We start from the raw sequence: 20,975 nt of genomic DNA on the forward strand, positions 1-20,975 counted from the left end.
CACTCTTACACGTCGGTCTCACGCACACCACATAGTGTGCATCACTGTCACTGACATCAACTCCACTCTTACACGTCGTGCAACCATCACTGTTATCTAGTTTCAGAATATACATTCATCATCATCACCATCATCATTATTTTCAAAAAATGTTAGCATGTAACAACACCTACACACACACACACACACACACATATACATATATATAAAATTTAGGTCACACACACACACACATATATATGTATATATATACATAAACTCACATATACACACATACATATACATGCGCTCTCTCTCTCTCTCTCTCTCTCTCTCTCTCTCTCTCTCTCTCTCTCCAGTGGCTTTTCAAGCCACCAGGACACTGGCACTATCAAAACCATTAATCTTCTCAGCCCTTCTGCTGAAGGCTTTGACCTTCAGGATGGCAGGCTGCTTAGAGAATCTTTCCTTCCCCAGAACTTGGAAGTTGCTCATTGCACCACATCAGTGATTGGGGCAGCTCCAGTCTTGCTTTTGGCAGCATTTACCGGTGTCCACAATGTATCCAGGTTGACAATTGAGCAGAAGCAGCTCTTTAAGTGATAATGCCTCAGATCAGCTTTCCCGATGTCACCTGGAGGGTATTAGTCAAGGCTGAGTCAAAATGGTGACTCAATCCTCCAGCATTGCCTGGACTTCCCAGGTCCTCTGGTGCTAATGTGGCTCTAACACGCTTGCCCAGGAAGCCTCTGAGTCTTCCTCAGGATAGGTGGCAGGGTGGTCACTGGAAGCACTGGAAGTATCTCTTAATTTGTTTCTTTATATGTGTTAGAACAAACTTCTCAGCTTATAGACTGCTAGTTTGGAAAAGAAAAGATTCTTGAAACTATGTGTCCTGACCAGACTGGTTAGACAAGGTCCAGGAGGAATCTGTTGTGGCTAACACCAGGCAGCTGGAGCCCTGCTGTCTTCTTTGCAAAGGGATCAGCCCTGAGATGACCAATTGCTTCTAGTTAATTGAATAATTAGAATTATTATCCCTTGAGACTTCTCAGGAACAACAACAACAAAAAACCAAAACCAACAATCAAAAAACAAACCAAAAAAAATCCAAAAAACAAAAAGCATGTGAACTTTAATGAATATCTTCTCTTTGTAATTCATGATTCAGTATTTTTTCACACACAAAACAAGTCAACACTTATTACTCATTTCATATATTAGGTACTATGCTGAAAATTGGTTTTTTAATGTTCTTGTGGAGGAGGCTGCACCATTATACTTCCATTGTACAGATAAGAAAATGAAGGTTCAGAGAAGTTAACTTGCCTAAGTGCACACAATTGTGTTATGGGGCCTGGATTCAATCTCTGGAGTGTTTGAGCCTACAGTGCAGGCTCTGAAGGAGAGTGGATGACATCACACATGACCATGTTTGCACCATAGTGCAAAGCAAGGTATGTGGGAGACATGCTATCTGAGACTCAAGAGCAAGAATCATCAGTGAAGGGCTGAAGAGATGGCTCAGTGTTTAAAGGCCCTGGCTGCTCTTCCAGAGGACCCGAGTTCAGTTCCCAGAACTCACTTTGGCAGTTTTCAACCACTTATGTCTCCAGCTCAAGAGCATCTGAAACCTCTGGCCTCTGTAGGCACCTGCACTCACATGTGCACCCCCAAATACACTTCAATAAAAATAAAATAAATCTTTAAAAAAGAGCCATTTTTTTAAAAGTCCCCCAAACAAGTGAACCAAATGCTATAAAACCCACCTATCACAGACATTCTTATATCTGAACCATTTCTGCTCTGCCACCTTTACACAGAACTGACCTCCCAGCCCAATCGAAACCAATGTGGGTCTCCATCTTCGTGTCCAAAATTTGTTCACACCACTCTCTGCTGCCTTTTCATCTTCCTACTTTCTCTTTTCCTGGCTCCCCTTTTTCTCTTTTTAAATTATTATCTATTTATGTGACTATTGTGTGTCTGCGTATGTGCCTGCCCAAGGGGTTGGGTGAGAGAAGTGTCAGTTCTCTGGAGTTTCAGGCAGCTGGGAATCGAACTCTGGTCCTCTGAGAGAACAATATATGCTCTCAATCACTGAGCCATCGCTCCACCCCCTGACTCCCATTCTACTGGCAATCTCTCTACCTTACATTGACCTTGTAGAAACCACGAGCAAGGAAAGCATTGGCTTGGCATTCCACCTCTGCCTTTGGATATTAGCTACCAGCACTTACAGAACCTTTGAGAAACATCCTTTGACGTCTATAGAAGACGTTGCACTATTTTCTTAGTAAAAACGTCTTTCTGTTTCCTGATTGTGGACATAACTATTTCCTACTCCTGTTGCTATGTCTTTTCCGCCATCAGGGACAGTGTCCCTTCTTAAAAGTGAGACAAAAGAAACATTCTTCCCTTAAGTCGCTTCTTGTCAGGTATTTGGCTATAACAATAAGAAAAGTAAGTAATACAGAAACATGTTGCCAGGGCATGAGCGTGAGAGCCAAAGGTTACATTTTAAGCTTTAGTTACTGTGCCTAAGAGATCCATAAAGCAAGATGCTTCTACCCTATAAGCTCCTTGCTGAGGACAGACACTTACTGAGATGCTGGACACTGTTGTTTATGTAAGACAACGGCCACATGTTCTGTGTTTTCGTACCCTACACAGTTTGTTTGACCCAATCCAATGTGCTTGATCACATTCAGGCAGGAAGTGTGTCAGGATACATGCTTGCCTCTGATTGGTCCTGGTGACAAATATGTGGCCTTATGGGTGTGCCTTTATAAGCCTCTGCAAAATGTGACTCATTACCATTTTTTGGGATCCCAGAATGGACCTGACCAGGGTCTATCATCTTGGCCAGTATTTAATCAATGCTTGCTTCAATTTGGCTCAAAGATTAGTGGTCTTCTTCCACTTATGGGATTAACAGGAGGCTACTGCTGTGACAAACTTGACCATGTGGTTTGTAGGCCTTTTGAACTGGCTTGTATGAGGGCTGAGGAAGAATTTGGAAATCTAGGCAGGAGAAGTCTTGTAACGCTGTAATAGTTAATGTCAGCTGTCAACATGACCCAAAGCTAGAATTACCTGGGAAGAAGGAACCTCAACTGAGGAATTACTTTGATCAGATTGGCCTGTGGCCATGTTTGTGAAGCTTTTTCTTAATTGCTAATTGATGTGGGTGGTACCATTCCTAGGCAGGTAAGCTTGTAAGAAAGGTAGCTAACTATGAGCCTGCAAGTAATCGAGTAACTGGAGAGCTCTGTGCTTCCTGACCGACTTCCTCAGTGAAAGGGTTGTTACCTGGAAGTATAAACCAAATAAGCCCTTTCCTTTCCAAGTTGTGAGAAATCTGTGACTCCATTTTGAAGGCAGGAGTCATTATGCTGTATTAAGAATAAGTTTCCATTTCCTGTAAGAGCTGAGTTTCCATCTCTGTTTCCTGGAACCTGGCCTGCCCCAACCCATGACCTTGACTTGCTTTGCAGAATACCTGCTAACCCCTACATGGAGATGGCTGTTGTCTGGGGATTTTCTTGTACCTCTTTACTGCTCCATTCTCTCTCTCCTATAAATCTACTTCACACATACTCATGATTTTACTCCTATGAACTCAGGGCTGTTCTCACTAGCCTGGCTTGAGAGGCAGTCTCTGGCCAGCTCTCTGGTGCACCCCAATAAAAAAATCAAGCTTGCTTCAAATTTTGGTAGTTGTCTTTTTCTTGCCCAATGAGATTAACAGTTGCTGCTTTTTTTAGGGTTCTGATTTATCACAGCAACAGAGAGCTAACTAGAACGAACACTGTAAGCAATGCTTAATGGACCATTCTGGTATTAGTCTGTAGTTAGACCAAAATGCTAAGACAAAGTTAGAGAGTAGAGGCCTGATTCCTGAGGTTTTAGAGAAAAACAAGGACTCTGCTAGAAACTGGGCTCAAAGGCTATTTGTGTTGTGTCCCATAAAGAATCTGTCTGCATCCTGAGAACTTGAGACTAGATTTATGAGTTAAGGACCAAAGAGAGACTTCAAGACAGGATAGCATCAGTATGTATCTCAACTACTGCTGATTGCTTTTATCCAGATCTACAATGCTGGGGGTGGTTGTGGGAGGTAGGACAAATGGAGAAGAAAGGTAAGAAGAAACTCTAGTTAGGTCAGTGGTTCTCAACCTGTGGGTCTGGACCCCCTTGGGGGGGTCACATATAAGATATCCTACATATCAAATATTTACATTACAATCTATCACAGTAGCAAAATTACAGCTATGGAGTAGCGACAACATAATTTTATGGTTGGAGGGCCACCGTGGCATGAGGAACTGTATTAAAGGGTTGCAGCATTGGGAAGGTTGAGAACCTTTGCTTTAGGGAAGAAAGGAGCCAGCGGTTGTAATTGTCAAGAGATTGGGAGAAGTGTTCCAGGGGAAGGCCACATCTCTAGAAGCTCCATTTTGTAAAAATCAAAACTCATCAAAAACACTTGCCAGGATAGTTGTTTTCAGTTGCTGGGTTGAACGCCTCAGTTGGTTGGCCTCTCTCCTTTTGAATGCTTACATTTGGGCTTTTCTGTCACTGTGAACAGAAAAGCAGCAGTGAGCAGTAGCCAGGCCACAGCCTGAGTGCTATTCTGGCTTGAAATTTTCCTTCATCAAATAAATGAGTCCATTTACTTTCCAATTCAGCCTCTACAGGTTCTTAGGACATAGGCAGAATAAAGCCGATTCTTTGCCTGAGATAACACACAAATGGCTTCTAACCCAGTTCCTGATTGAGCCTATTTGCCTGTGCAGCTTCATGAGCCAGGTCTCCAGAGCCAGCATTCCTCTTGACACTCTGGTTTTCCAGCTCCCACCACAATAGCCCACTAAACTCTGACTATGGCATTTTGACCCAAAGTTTCAAACTCTTTCACTTCCCTCTCAACCAGCTGCAAAGGCCTAAGAACCTATGGCCAGGTTTCTGAGAACAATGGCTCTACCTCCTCACTACTTTTCTGCTTTATCTAACTTTTCTGGATGCAGTGACAAAGTATCCAACAAAGGCGTCTTAAGGATGGAAGAGTTTGTCTTTTTTTTTTTTTTTTTTTTTTTAGACAGGGTTTCTCTGTGTAGCCCTGGCTGTCCTGGAACTCACTCTGTAGCCTTGAACTCTTGAACTCAGAAATCCGCCTGCCTCTGCCTCCCAAGTGCTGGGTTTAAAGGCGTGCGCCACCATCGCCTGGCGGAAGAGTTTGTCTTGAATTAAGAAGGAATTCCCTGGCACTGGTGGCACAAGCTTTAATGCCAGCACTCAGGAGGTAGATCAGGTGAGTCTCTTGAGTTCATGGCAGGGAAGGTATGGTAGCAGTAACTGGTCACATTACATCCACAGTCAGGTAGCTGAAGGAGATGAAGGTGGATCCCAGCTTTTCAGTCTGGAGCTCCAGAACATGGAATGTTGCCACTCATGTTTAGGGTAGGTTTCTCACCTCAATAACTCAACCTCTTCACAGACAAGCCTAGAGTAACTCTGGATCGTGTTGAGTTGACAGCCACTATTAACCAGCACACCCACTGGTAAAAATTAACATAACTTTCTGTGTTTCAACATCCTAGAAGATACTACAATGATCAGGTGTGAATCTGTTCTTGTAGATGTGCACCAGACTCTTTTTAAAGAGCGAATTTCTGGAACCGAGTCATAAGGTGTACAGATGACGACAGAAGATGCCACCAGTTGTCCTCCCAGTGGGTGTCCCAGTTTTCATCCACTCATCTGAGTTGAGAATTTTTATTTCCTTTTGTCCTTGACAACTCTTGACACTGCCAGATATTTTGATTTTTACCAGTCTTAGTGCTAAAAACATTTTCTCGCCTTTTTTTCTTCTTTCTTTGTCTCTCCTTTTTCCTTCCTTTTTTCCTCTCTCCATAAATTAACCCATTTACTGCAGGCTAGGCAGGTCTCAGATGGTAGGGCTTCTACTGGTCTTTCTGTTCTTTTAGTCTTCTGATGGCCGACTTCACTGTGACTGCAGAGGTGGTGTTATAGGTTTGGGCCCCGCCGGCCACTGTTTTCATGCAGGAGCCACAGTGCCAGATGCCAACAGCTCATCTCTTCATCTTGGTCTTGCCACAGAAGGAACTTGGCAAGTGTACTTGGCATTCTGGCTGATTTCAATTTTCCTCACCATTTTCTGGAGAGAAGCACCATAGCAGGTCCCGTATTTCCCGATGATCCTGACCTTCTTGGTGTATTTATCCATGTCACCAGAACTGAAGCCCAAGCCCAAAGAGTCCTTTCTTGTTTTTAAAAATAATTTATTTTTATTTTATGTGCACTGGTGTCTTGACTGCATGTATATCTGTGTGAGAGTGTCAGATCCCCTGGAACAGGAGTTATAGACAGTTATGAGCTGCCATGTAGGTGCTAGGAATTGAACTTGGGTTCTTTGGAAGAGCAGCTTAACTGTTGAACCATCTCTCCAGCCCTCCTCCCCTTCCCTCCTCCCTCTCCCCTTTGCCTCCCCCTCCTCCCTTCCAGTCTTTCTCTTCTTCTTTTTTGGAGACAGGGTTTCACTTTGTAGCATTGGCTGTCCTGGAGCTGGATAAGTAGACCAGGCTGGCCCTGGACTTGTAGAGATCCACTGCCCTCTGCCTCCAGAGTGTTGGTATTAAGGGTGTTAGCCCTGCCTATGATCTTTTCCCCACTGTTTTGTATAAGAGAGTTTTAGCTTGCCAATATAATTTCTTCATTGATCGGTAAATCCCACTGAAGTTTTCCATTTCCCTTTCTAATCTCTCTCCTAAGTACTGAGGTCACAGATAAACAACAACATGCTCCTTGTATGTGGGGCATTAGAGATTAAACCTAGGACTTCAGGCATGCTAGATAAACGCTCTACCAGCCAAATCTCCAGCCTGTGTGAAATTTTTGAGTTTTCTTCTATTTCCCTCTTTGGAATAAGTTCTGGATATTTCTGTTTTGTTTGTTTTTAAATTCTGAGTCTCTCCTTTACTGGCTTTCACATAGATAGCCACTAGTCTAATATCCAGAAATTTGTTTTTTTTTCCCTAGACTCTTGCTATCTTGCCCAAGCTTGTCTATATGAGCATAAGATGGCTTCAAACTCAATCAAGATCCTTCTGACCCAGGCCCCTGAGTGCTGGGAACTACAGACATAGATGACTATACCCAGAATATAGTCCATCTTCATTCTTACATTGGCTACTTCATAAAGGTGTAACTTTCTTAACCAAATTTAATGCTAACAAACAGCATTATCTTCCTGTAAACATAATGCAGATCTTAAAACTCTTCAACTACAATCACCTTTTCCCAGGTATTTGTTGCTTAGTATTTTTACTTTGTTGTGGTAGTGGTTTTGTTTGTTTGTTTCTTTGTTTTTGAGACAGGGTTTCTCTATGTAACCCTGGTTGTCTTGAAACTCACTCTGTAGATCAGGCTGGCCTCAAACTTAAAAATTCTAGCAGTGGGATCAAAGGTGTGGGCTACCATGTCCAGGCTCTTCCTAATATTATTATTTCTAATTTATAAACAACTTTGAGCCACAAAGAGTGGAGTATCCTCAAAACCTTCCTCAGCTGGCTCTGTTCTTACATTTGTTGTGTTTTAAACATTAATTCTTTGTGTACTTTATTGGTCGGTATGCTTGCATACTTTCCAGAAGGCTGATTGTCTTTTGCTGATGGCTCTTGATTGACAGATTAGGAGAGCCAATGGTATACTGCTCTGTGGGATGGGAGTGGGTTCCTGCCCCCAGGGCAGGGGCCTGCTCCTGGTTAGATTGCTATGCAGGCTCCTGAAGATGCAATACCCAGGTACATTTCCTGCATAATTGCTGCAGCTCTTTGCTGTCCCTTGGTCTGTGCAATGCTGTGACCAAGGAAGGGGCATTTGATAAGGGCAGCTGTTGAGCCTGTGGGACAGCCCTGGTCTGCATGGAAATATAGTGCTTTGTACAGCCTTGGATGTGTTTCTCACAGGACTCTCAGCTGTTTGTTACATTCCCTTTTCAAGAAGTATTTGAGTAGATTGGTAAACAGATGACATCATCCTTGAGGTTTCGTATTTGAAATTTCAGCCCACATGTCTGACTGCCCATGCGGTCTTTGATTTGGGTTGGTTTTATGGCTAAGGTTGGGACCGAAGTCAGATTTCTAGCCTGCTGCTTCAGCCTTCCAATCATCTCTCTTACTAATAAGGCTGAGCTCCCAAGGGAAGTAGTTTGTGGATGGCTTCCACCACCTATTGGTATCCCAAGAAAACCAAGAAGGTCCCCGGAGGTGAAGAATATCAAAGTGCCATCTCTGTTCCTGAAAACAAGCCCAATTCTCAGTTAGGGAACAAAGAGTATATTGAAGGATGATGCTGGTGGAGTAGCTCGGCTGAACAAACTCCTGCACCAGTGGTCATTGCCTCCTCATTCAATGGGAAGGCTAGTAGGGAAAACAGCACAGACTGCGTCAAGCAGGCAAGAGATGAGAAAGGGAAATATGTAGTTCAAAAGCTGCAGGGGAACCATGTGACCTTCTGCTGATGCTGAAAAGCAACTCTGCAGTAAATGGAGCACAGCAACCATCAGCTATTCTCTTCCCCTCCTTCTTTTAAAAACACACCTTTAATCCCAGCACTCAAGAGGCAGAGGCAGGCAGGTCTCTGAGTTCCAGGCCAGCCTGGTCTACAGATGGCGTTCCAGGACAACCAGAGCTATACTGAAATTCTTTATTGGATTCAGCCAATAAAGGCATGCTGACCTTTAATTCCAGTATGTAGGAGGCAGAGGCAAGTGGATCTTTGTGAGTTTAAGGCTAGCCTGGTCGACATAGCAAGTTCCAGGCCAGCCAAGGATACAAACAAACAAACAAACAAACCTCACAACACTGTAAGTGGATCTGAGCCCAGGTTCGCTTTGGTATCACTTTGTATTGATTTAAAGTGGGTTGATATTTGTAATCAAGTGGTTCAAAGGCTAAAATTGTGATTGCAAACTATTTGTACCAGACTCATCCTCCTCTGCCCTGCCCCTCTGAGCCAATGAAAAGGACAATTTTTTCCCCCTTAAATTAATTGGTTGTAGAGTTCTGCAAGAAAACACAGTTGATACCATTTAAAAATAGGGTGCCTGAGCTCTCTCACAGGTCTGTCTGGAACATTTTGTGGTGACCACCTTCAAGGACTATGAATGTTGCAGGATATTTGATCATATTGTGAGCCTAGAGATTGTGTTATTTACTGAAAAAAGCCTGTTTCTAGTTGTGGCATGGCTCAGCCTTTAGTACACAGTTTTAATTCCCCCAGCTGGAATACACACACACCCTTAGTACACCTCTTTAATGCCAAATAATGAAGGTAAAGTTAGTTTGTAAAAGGAAGCATCCAGTGATGTCTAAGTGAACGACAGACAAAGTGAGAAACCAGAAGAAGATTTGACAGAATATCTCACAAGAAGAGAGAGGAAAGGGAAGTTACTTAAGAGAAGGCAGTGCAGAGGGAGGGAGGAGGCACTTTTACCAGGAGAGTTTTACAGAGACAGGTTGAAGAAAGAACATGTTACACACAGGTGAATACAGAACGAGCCAGAGAATGAGAAAGGAGCCAGAAGATTAGAACATATTGTCAAAGTTAGCATAAGGCCAAACAGAGTGATTCAATCAGAAACTAAGGGGAAACAGATTGAATCAGTCAGCTTGGAGGGGAGTTTGAACCAGACAGCCAGAATTCAGAAAGAACTAGAAAGGGTGAGCATATTCAGCAGCAAGTCTCAGAGGCTGAAAACATTCTAGGCTTAAAGATTAGATTGTACAGAGTCTAGAAGCGTTCAGAACTAGGACTAGGTTAGTAGAATGAGGCAGTAAGCCTCCAAGACAATTACCAAGAAGAGAATAAAAGTACTTTGACTTCAGATTCTCATGTTTTACTCCGTCTCCCATCTCTCCTGCAGAGTTTCCTTCTTCCTTGTTTTCTTCCAATGGCTTGCCTCCCTTGCCTTTCCTGGATAGTTTGCATGCCAGGCACAGGCTTTTTGCCTGAGGACTCGAATTCCACTTCTTTTCTGACTGTGTTGCCAGTGTATCTTAGGCCTCTCTGTCTCAGCTCAGTCCCTTGGACACTTTGCCTCAGGCCCACACACTCCAATGCATTATAGTCGCCTTAAGTGACTGACACTCGTGACCAGTGTCTATGTGACCCCATGCAAGTCATACATATATACCAGGGTTGCAAATGTAAGCCAAGTAAATAGAGTCCTTTAAAAAAAGTATATTCAATCTTATTATTTATTGTATATATGTATGCATGTATGTGTTCACAAGATACAACAAGCTAGTGATAGCCAGAGGACAACTTCTTGCCTGTGGGTCCCAGGACTCAAACTCGGGTCATCAAGCTTGGTGGCTGGTGCCTTTACTTTCTGAGCCATCTTGCTGGTCTCCTCAAGAAATCTGAGGGATTTGGCAAGAGTCCAGCTTAGATGTGCATGTGATACCAGTGTAGTCACAGTGAGACAGACTTCTCAGACGTTGAAGAGGGTGTTAGATGTGGCCTCATGGATAAGGGGAAGACTTACCTGAATCTAAAAGAATGTGTAGGAGTTTCCATAATCTCCCAGCTGGGTTGCTATGGTTACAGCTAGAGTAAGCAACTAAAACTTAAAGAGTAGGAGGTCAAGGAGGGGTGAGAAAGTGCAAGCGAGGCTACTTTGGGAGTTTTGTCGTCTCTGTCTATACAACTCCTGGAGGGGAAGTTCTGGTTTTCACTAGCTTCTTCCACTAGCAGAGAGAGGCTGTTTGCATTTCATAAGAGGAGATTATGATGTGAGTCGTTACCATTTCCCATAGTAATTACTACACATTGTGTCAGTGGCATTATGTGTGGGGGTTTCCCTCCGTTCCCAGACTGCATTGTTCGAGGCTCCCCCTGCTGGTTGTAACTGGAAATTCAGAAGTCAGTTTCTCCTTGTCCATAGGACTGCATCTTTTAGGTACTCTGGAACCCAAAGGCACGAATAGGTGTTCTAAGGTAGTGAAGCTCAGGCTGGCTTGGTTCTGTTTTGCTCGGTAGACATCAGTGAAGGGCTTGGAGTGTGGAGGAAGCTGGTCATGCTAGACAGTAGCCACATTCAGGCCCCGGACTCCTGTTCTCTGCTCACACAGTAACGATAGTTGGTAGCAGAATCTGCTCCAGATGTGACTGGGAGACTCCGAGGGGGCCCCACACCTCCTTCAGGCCACACCCATCCAGTGGACCCACAATAGTGATTCGCATTTCATTCCTTCATGAAATCATGGCCTCAGGGAACCAGGCTGCTCCAGGATGGGGATTTGGTCCCCATTTCTCTTCCCAGCTGCACCAAATGGCAGCATCAGGTACTGATACGCAGCCCAGAGCTTGGCTTACAGGAGTCACTGCCCAGCAGCAGAGGCAGGTCCCGGCTCATCGGCGCATCACTAGTAGTTTTTCAAGAGAAGGTATTGCTTCAAGTATGTTCTGTTGAAAACCCTTTGTCACTGCCAAGGAGCTGGGGCCCTGGGTTATTCTTTTTTAAACTGTCATCTTATTTATTAAACGCACTGGCTGTCTTATTTAGAGTCACTACTGCTGAGATGAAACACCATGACCAAAGCAACTTGTGTAGGAAAGGGTTTATTTGGCTAACATATCCTGAATCATACAGTTCATTGAGGGAAGCCAAGGGAGGACCTCAAACCAGGCAGGAACCTGGCGGCAGGAGCTGATTTAGATGCCATGGAGGGGTGCTGCTTCCTGGCTTGCTCCATATGGCTTGTTCAGCCTGCTTTCTTATAGAATCCAGGACCACTAGCCCAGGAACGGCGCCACCCACAATAGGGTGGGCCCTTCCCAACAACCAATTAAGAAAATGCTCTCCAGGCTTGCCTACAGTCCGACCTTATGGAGACATTTTCTCCTTTGCAGATCCATCTTTTCAGATGACGATATCCTTGGTCAAGTTGACAAAATAACTAGTCAGCACAGTGACCTTCAGAGATAGGCCAGAGCCAATTCCACAGTGACCTTCAGAGATAGGCCAGAGCCAGTTCCACAGTGACCTTAGGAAATAGGCCAGAGCCAGTTCCAGTATCTAGTATTTATTTGAATGACCCTGACTCTCCATGATACACTTGTCCTTTTTGAGTTACTGTTGAGGCTAACCATTGCGACCTGTAACTCCTTTACCTTCTTGGGTCTATTTCTTTCTGTTTGTCCCTTGAGAGATTTTCTGGGTTGCTCATATTCACCCTAGTATTCATGTCTAGCTGCAGTCTCAGACAGGATGTTTGGGAGTATGGGAATGGATCAATCTTTCTCCTTCCTGGGAGTCTCCTGAGCTCCCTCTGAAAACCACCCCCCAACTTCCATCCCCAGATCCCTGTATGCTTAGATAATCCTCGGGGACAGGAAAGATGGTTCAGCTGTGAATCAAAATAAGCCTTTCCGTCTCAATGTTAAATCTATGAGGAGAAGTAACATGAATAGAAAGTTGGAACTAATAGCTAGGCATGGCTGTGATAAACCTGGCCATGTGACTTGTAGGACTTTGGGACTGGTCTGTAGAAGTTTGAAATTTTGTCATAAGCAGAGCTGAATGAACCATTCTGATGGGAGTTGGAAGAGCAGAATACCAAGAGAAATTCAGACAATCAAAGCCTGGCTTATGAGGTTCACAGGCAAACATGGACTCTATCAAGAACTAGATAGACTAGAGGCCATTTATGTGATAGTCTGGGGAAGAATCTGGCTGTATTCTGTCTGTTCTGAAAACTTGACTGAGGATAAATTAGAAAGACTAGCTTGTCTGGTGAAGAAAATTTCATATAAGATAGTATGTAGGCTGTGTCATGGCTATTGCTTACTGCTTTCGTACAAGTCTACTGTGAGAAAGAACAGAGTAGAAGAAAAAGATACACAAAGTGTGCAGTTTGGCAAGAAAAAGTGTAAGCAAGTTTTAAATTACAGACTAAAGTTACAGGCAAGGCAGATTCAAAAGCAGTGGTAGCCTGTGGCAGGTGGACGAGCTGGCCCAAGGTCATGAGAGCGGGAGAGATGGCCTTGGTCTGCTGCAGAACTCTGGAGAGCAGGCCCTGCATCTTGCCTGAGCAGTACAGCAGAGCTGGCCCAGAGGCAGGAGAGCGGGAGAGCTGGCTCTGCTCCTTGCTGACTGTGGCATTGGGTGAGCTAGCCAGGGCAGTGCTGGAGAGCTCACCCTGGCAGTGTAGGCACAGCTGTAAGCTGACCAACTCAGCTACTTCCCAGGCCCAGATCCAGGGCCTTGAGTTGCCCCCACCCCCATCTATGCCATCTCATGAAAGAGCCAGTCCTGTAGATCCAAAGCTGCAGGATCTTCATGACACAGGGAAACAGCAGGCTATCTATCCAAGAGGGGTCCCTGTGAGGATCCAGTACTGATAGTGTAGAAGCCAAAGGCCTCGAAATAGACCAATGGCTCACTGCAGTGAACTTTTACAAGTAAAGATACGTGGACAAAAGGGTAGACTGTGTGACACACTACAGCTTCTATAACAAGATGCTTTTCTTGTTTGTTTGTTTGTTTGTTTGTTTCCCCTTCCCTTCTCCCTCTTGCTCTGGCCCTGCTCGCTCTGGCCCAAAGGTTTTTATTTATTTATTATATGTAAGTACACTGTAGCTGTCTTCAGACACCTTATAAGAGGGCATCAGATCTCATTACGGGTAGTTGTGAGCCTCCATGTGGTTGCTGGGCTTTGAACTTATGACCTCCGGAAGAGCAGTCAGTGCTCTGAACGGCTGAGCCATCTCACCAGCCCTGTTTGTTTGTTTTTATTCTATCTTATTTTCTTTTGCTGGGGAGGTTGCAAGGGCAGAGGGTGGGTATGAAGGGATGAGGAGCTGAGTGGGATTGAGATGGGTGATGTGAAACTCACAAAGAATCAATACAAGGTTTTAAAAAGCAGCAGTAATTATTAAAGAGGTTAGCAGCATTATAGAAATTTTTATTCTCTATTGGGACAACAGAGTGAGTATCTTGAGCGTAGACCTCACCACTGCAGGCTCTAACTCTTGAAAATGCAAATTCATTAAAGAAAGAGAGAGGTTAACTGAGAATGTCTCTGTTTTCAATGATGGTCTAGGGAAGTGTCTCCAGGACCAGTACACAGGAGCTGATAAAATTGTAGTCCAAGATAGTATATGTTTCGTAGTTATGAAAGATGAATGTTGAAGTTTGCTCTGTTGATATGTGATGTACTGCTAAGTGCTGGCCCTGAAGACCTGATCGCCCCAGAGATAAGAGTCAGTAGGTAGACCCAAGGGACCTATGTGACCTTGCTCCCAAGTTATTTCTGATTGGTGAATAAAGATGCCTATAGCTTATAGCTGGGCAGAATTGAGATAGGCAGGGCTTGGTGTTTCCAGCCTTGGGGTTGGAGGAGACCACAAGGAGAGAGAGAGGAGAAAGTGGAGAGAGGAGAAAGTCTCCTAACCATAGGTTAGGAGTCAAGAAAGCATGGCCATGAGGGATGGCCAGTCGCAGTTAAGACAAGCCCAGATGAAGCATAGGAAGAGTAATAACTCGCGGTTATCGATAGGAAAGTAGATTTCTAATAGCATAGAGGGTAGATATCTACCCAGCTCTAGTGCTAACTAAGGTTTATCGTAAATAATAAAAGTTGGGTGGCCTTTATCCGGGAACTGAATGATCAAAGGCGGGGTAGAAGTCCCGGATTGAGATTATGTATTTTCTACAACAGTGCAAGGTTAAGGGGATCATAGAGTCTTGAACCATGGCACCAGAGAATCACTGAGGCGAGGCAATACGAGGCAGAGTCAAAGTCCCTGCAAGGGATCCTGAGAGGCTCCTGAATGAAGCTGTGGAAGAAAAATTCTAGGCTGTAATGGAGATGTCAGGTTGTCAGAGATGCCAGGTCCTTGGGACATCCACTGAGGGAAGTTGTATGTAGAATAGAGCCAGCCCACAAAAGGGGATCAGTGCGCTTCCAACAGTAGAACAGGAAATACAGGGCTAGCTAAGCCCTCTGGAGCCCAGGCAAGTCCATCTTAAGGCCTGGACACAACACAAGGAGTTGTAGGATTTGTGTTTACCCTGCTGAGTTTTGGTGTTGGTTTGGTTCTACGTTTCCTTGCTATACGCTAGCTCTTCTGCTTTGCAATGGGAATGCTTATTCTGTGCCACTGTATATCAGAACAATGTGATTTTACGTTTTTCATTTTCCGTGTATGTGTGCGCGGGGGCTGGTGTGAGTGGTGTGTGCCACAGCACACATGTGGAGGTCAGAGGACAATGAGTGGAAGTGGGTTCTCTCCTTTCACCACCAGGGATCAAACTCAAGTGGTCAGGCTTGGCAGTAGGCACCCGTGCCTGAGGAGCCATCTTGCTAGCCTGACTCATCTTTTGATGTTCCAGGGCTTATAGTTAAGAGACTTCCTTGAGTACCAGAAAAACATTTAGACTTTGGTGTTGAAACTGTTAAAGACTATGAAGACTTTTGAAGTCAAACTGAATGCATTTTTACATTGATACAACCTTGGACAAAGTGGAAGGTTATAGCTTAATAATGGTATGCTTACATGTCCAGTTGACAAGGCCTAGACTTGTGGTGGCTAATGTTGATTAGCTCTAGACTGACGGGCTCTAGAAACACCAAATACACAAGTCTCTGGGCATGTCTCCAAGAGGTTATCGAACTTAGGTAACTAAGGTTAACTTATCCTGAATGTGGTTGGTACCACTCTAGGGGCAGGAGTCTCAGACTGCATTAAAAGGAGAAAGCTATGGGTAGAGAGATGGTTCAATGGTTAAAAGCACTGGCTGCTTTTCTACAGGCCCTGGGTTCAATTCCAAGCACCCATGTGGCAGCTCACAACTGTCCTCTTCGTGCCTCCTGGGGTACTAGGCAGGGAAGGTTGCACAAACACACATGCAAGCAAAATACCCACACAATTATAATTAAAAACATATTTTTAAGGAAGAAAGTTAGCGCCACGTGAGTATTCCTCTCTCTCTGCAGATGAAATATGACCAGCTCCTCACGTCTTTCCCACAATGGTGGGCTTTACCCTCGAACCAGAGCCAAAAACAAAGTCTTGTTTGTGTTGTTCTGGTCAGGCATCTTAGCATAGGAATGATAACTACCACATTTCTTATGAGTCTTTGAAAAGACGTTGTATGGCTTGCTTAAGTGGCTAAAGTCTTCCTAGGCATTTTTCACTTGTGTTTTTAAAAAGAGTGACAAGGGGGAGTTTAGCTTCTTTAAACCAGTTGACATTCCTGTAGCCTTCCTGGATACAAGCCTAAAGACATGAGCTGTGATAACTTTCAGACATGTGGGCACAGGAACCAATGCAGATGACAGATGGTTCCTGGGGAGCCGAGTGTTCTTCTTCTCATCCACTAGAGGGTACCTTAGAGTTATCCTGCAGAGGTGCTTAGGAAATCACACTTTAAATCTAAGCTAGAAATCACAACTTTACACAGAGAAACCCTGTCTCGAAAAAAACAAAAAAAAAAAGAAAGAAAGAAAGAAAGAAAGAAAGAAAGAAAGAAAGAAAGAAAGAAATCGCAGACTTAAAATATTGATACAAACACACACACTTCTGGGACAATATCAATCAAATACAGCTTGCTAAAAGACGGATACGTTCCCACCTCCTTTCCAAATCACAGCGTTCTGACAATCTTCAATTTTATGTGGATAGTCACTTTGCCTTATCTTGCCGAGATAGAGAAGTGCTGTATGTTTTACAATATGTTAGTGTAAGTATTTTTTTCTAGTGGAAATTATGATATTTAAGTTTATTAGAAAAGCTGTTAATTTTATGATCACCATCCCAGAGCTCGTCCTCTAATTTGTGTAATTAGTGTTTTGTTTAATTGGCTTCATCATGAATAGTCCCATGAAAGACACAAAATCTTATTTTTCTTACATTAGCTTAAACCACTTCTTCCCGTTCTCATTCCATGTTACAATAAGAGAAAACACAGTGCTCCACAGTAAACCTAAGCACTGGAAACAGTCCAGATGGCCAATAGCAGACACTAGGAAGCCCACATTGCTGTGAGAACTAGATATTGATATTAGCCTATCAATTATAGTATGTACAGTTTATAATACTATTGCAGAAGTATCAAGAACGCATCTATAAAACAGTGTTGACTGCCGGGCTGTGGTGGCTCATGCCTTTAATCCTAGCACTTGGGAGGCAGAGGCAGGCAGATTTCTGAGCTTGAGGCCAGCCTCGTCTACAGAGTGAGTGAGTTCCAGGACAGCCAGGGCTACACAGAGAAACCCTGTCTTGAAAAATCAAAAAACAAAAAAACAAAAACAACAACAACAAAAACCAGTGTTGACTACCCATGCCATGTGGATGATGAATGAGAAAAAGAAACGTATCTCTTGAGAAGGTAAATTGCTATGCACAGGATATACAGAGAAACTTGCAATCAAATACTTAGAGGGGCAGGATTACTTATTAGCCATGGAGTCTTTCATGCATTTATCATACGGCTTGAGCAAAGGAGTTCAATGTCTCTGGGCCTTGGTTTTGTTTTCTGTTAAAGGGGAGACAATCACCTAACATATTATTACATTTTTTTCTTCTCAAGATGGGAGTCTTGCTTTGTAGTCTAGGCTGATCTTGAGCTCACAATTTCCCCTGTTCCAGCTACTCAAGTTCAGGGACTACAGGCATATCCCACCACTCTTAGCTCACACATCTTAATTTTATTGGGGAAACAGGTAAGACTGTGAACATCAAGCAGAACATCTGGTGAACATCTGTTGTTAGTTACAGAGCTAGGTACATGTGGTGTTCCTATGTTATGTCTATTGCTGTGTTAAAACATCAGGACCAGAAGTAATTTGGTGAGGAATGGATTTATTTCAGCTCATAGGTCCCAATGACAGTCTGTCATGAGAGTCTGAGCAGGAACTCAAGGCAGGAACCTGGAGTCAGGAACTGAAGCTGAGACCATGGAGAAGTGCTGCTTACTAGCTTGTTATTCATGGCTTGCTCAGTTGGTTTTCTCAATCCAGGACCACTTGCCCAGGAATGGCGTAGCCCACAGTGGAAGGGACCTTTTTACATTAAACATTAATTTTAAAAAGTGCCCTATGGGTTTACCTACAGGCCAATTTTATGGAAGCATTTTCTCAGTTATGATTCCATTTTTCAGGAGAGGTGGCTCAAAGGTTAAGAGCACTGACTGCTCTTCCAGAGGACCTGCGTTCAATTCCCAGCAACCACATGATCATTGCCTATGATTCCAGTTCCAGGGGATCTAACACCCTCTCACAGACATATATGTGGGCAAACCACAGATGCACATGAAATAAAAGTAAGCATTTTTTAAATGGTTTCATTTTCTCAGGTATGTCTAGGTTTGTGTCAAGGTAACAAAACCAACCAGCGCACTTTGTATCCTTCATGACTGACTTAGTTACTTTCTATTGCTGCAACAAAACATCATGTTAAAGGCAATTTATAAGAGAAAACATTTAATTTGGGGCTCATGGATTTGGAGGGTTAGACTCTTACCACCGTCATAACAGGGAGACTGGCAGCAGACAGGCAGACATGGTGCTGGAGCAGCAGCTGAGAGCTTACGTCTTTATCTGCAAGTAGGAGGCAGAGAGACACTGAGAATGATGTGGGTGTTTGAAACCTCAAAGCTTGCCCCCAGTGACACACCTCTTCCAATAAGGCCACACCTCCTAACCCTGCTCAAACAGTTCCACCAACCAGGGACCAAGTATCCAAACATGTGAGCTGAGGGGAGCCAATCTTATTCAAACCGTCACAAAGACCAGCCATCTGTGCCAGCCACCAGTGGGATGATACAGACACACCGTTCTTCCTGGCTTGCAATCTCTGCTCTGCATTTTGGATTTCGGCATGGCTTCTGCCTGCTTCCTCTTGGCAATCTGTTTGGCTCTTGCTGTGGTTTCTGAGCTCAGCTCCCATCGGAGTCTTGGCTCAGCAGCTTTCCTGGTTATCAGCTCACTCACAGATTTGCTTGAGAGACACCTTTTCAGCCTTTTCTGGGCTCCCAGCCTATTTCTCAGGGAAGAAAATTCTGTGTGAAGTTGGCTAATCACCATGTGTGAGCGGTCTGTTTCAACCACCGTGCCCCAGTATTTCCATAGAAGATTCCTCTTTGATGAGGTCCTACATGCCAGGCAGCCAAAAACTATTGGGCTATCTAGAAAGTTAGATTTGGGGGTGGGGGAGGGGTGGCAGAAAAATGGCTCAGCAGTTAAGAATATTTGTTACTCTTGAAGATGACCAAGGTTCCCAGCATCCATGTGGCCATTAAAAAGCCCGTGTAACTTCAGTTCTTGAGGATTCAATGCCCTCTTCTGGCCTCCTCAGATCCTGCATACTGAGATGCACTTGGTGTATAATCATACACTCATAAAATTTTTACCTTAAAATTACACTTACTTATTTGCTATTATACACACATGAGCATGTGTAGAGGTCAGAAGATAGCATGTGTATTCAATTCTGCATTGAATTTGGGTCATCAGGCTAGGTGAAAGTGCTCTTTCCCATTCTTGTTGGCCTCCTAAGCATCTGTTAAGAAGTTTATGTAAAGAAAGAAACAGCACAGAGGTGAGCAAGTTGATGCTGCAGGAGAGAAGAAAACAGTACACAGAAATGAGTCTGTGGAGAACATGAGGCCATATGGAGTCTGGAACACAGAACCCACCTTTCACTTCATCAGGGAGGCAGGATATGTGCACGCTTGGCAAGTTTTTGGGTCAGTTATGAGGGTCCCCAAGTCCTTAGGACAGTAAAATTTTGGTTATATTCACCCCTGATGACAAGTCTTGGATTAAGGAGGGACTTCAGGATCAAGTTAGATGCAGATTGGCTTCTAACCAGAGAGAGAAATCTATGAATTGAATTCCAGCCTTTCCTCTCCAACTGTAAACACGTGGGTAAGCCAGGCTTGTGAGCGGCTTTCTGCCTTCTTTGCCAGGAGAGCATTGGTGGTGGTGATCGTGGTCCATATACATGCTGTTCAAACTAAATCTTGACCAGACATGACTTGGGGCTGCCAAGATGGGGTTTTTGCTTCCATCTCATTCTGTTTGGGTACAAATATAGACAGGCTGGTGAGCTAGGCTTCACCACACATGGCTTCAATGTGACTTTTGGAGTTGGGTGACCCTGCATGCAAATTCTGATTCCATGAGTCAGTCAGTACCTGAGACAAATGTACTTAACAAGAGAAAAGGTTTACTGCTGTGGCAGTGGGTAAATATGCTCACTGCCAAACCTGATAACCCGAGTTCAGTCCCTGGGACCCAGAGAGTGGAAGAAAAGAACCAACACTGGTAAATTTTCTTCTGACCTCCATATTCATGCTGTGTGTGCCAGTGCACACATACACACCATTAAAAAGAAAAAAAAACAAATAGAAACAGTTTAGACATTTTTTTGTTTGTTAGTTTGTCTTTTGTTGTTTTTAAGAGAGGGTAGAGGAGAAGAAAAATTTGAAACACATTTTGTGACTGGGCTGGTTATTTTAAAATGTAACAAAAGTAAAAAGACTCACAATAGCTACAACTAATTAAGTGCCTGCCCTGGGTAGGAGGTTTTCTAAATCTGTAAATAAGAGTGTTAACATAGAAATCTTTTTCTCCCTGTCATGCAATTAAAAGGATTTTGGTTCTGGATCTGATCCCTGCGGATCTTTGGATGTAATAGAGTTGCACAATATGGATTTGTTTTCCTGTAAGCTGGGCACTGGTATCACTGAGTTTCAGGTGCTGAAACTATGTAGATGGGGTTAAAGTTTGGATCTAGAATGTTCCCACAAAGGCCCACAACTTAAAGGCTCTCTTGGGCTTCATGCAATTGGGTGGGGTGGAAACTTTAAATGGAGGACCTAAGTGGAAGGTTTTCTCGTCATTGTGTGTGTGGGGTGAGCCTTTGAAGGGTAGTAGGATCCTGCCCTTCTCTGCTTTCTC

General features: G+C 43.8%; 1 pseudogene; it reads right to left on the minus strand.

The window, feature by feature from the left end:
• Positions 1-5,945: 5,945 nt before the first annotated feature.
• LOC114620998 lies at positions 5,946-6,229 on the minus strand (annotated as a pseudogene).
• Between the last annotated feature and the right edge of the window lie 14,746 nt (positions 6,230-20,975).

This window comes from Grammomys surdaster, unplaced genomic scaffold (genome assembly GCF_004785775.1).
Source record: "Grammomys surdaster isolate TR1022 unplaced genomic scaffold, NIH_TR_1.0 170, whole genome shotgun sequence".
In the NCBI taxonomy this organism is placed as follows: domain Eukaryota; kingdom Metazoa; phylum Chordata; class Mammalia; order Rodentia; family Muridae; genus Grammomys; species Grammomys surdaster.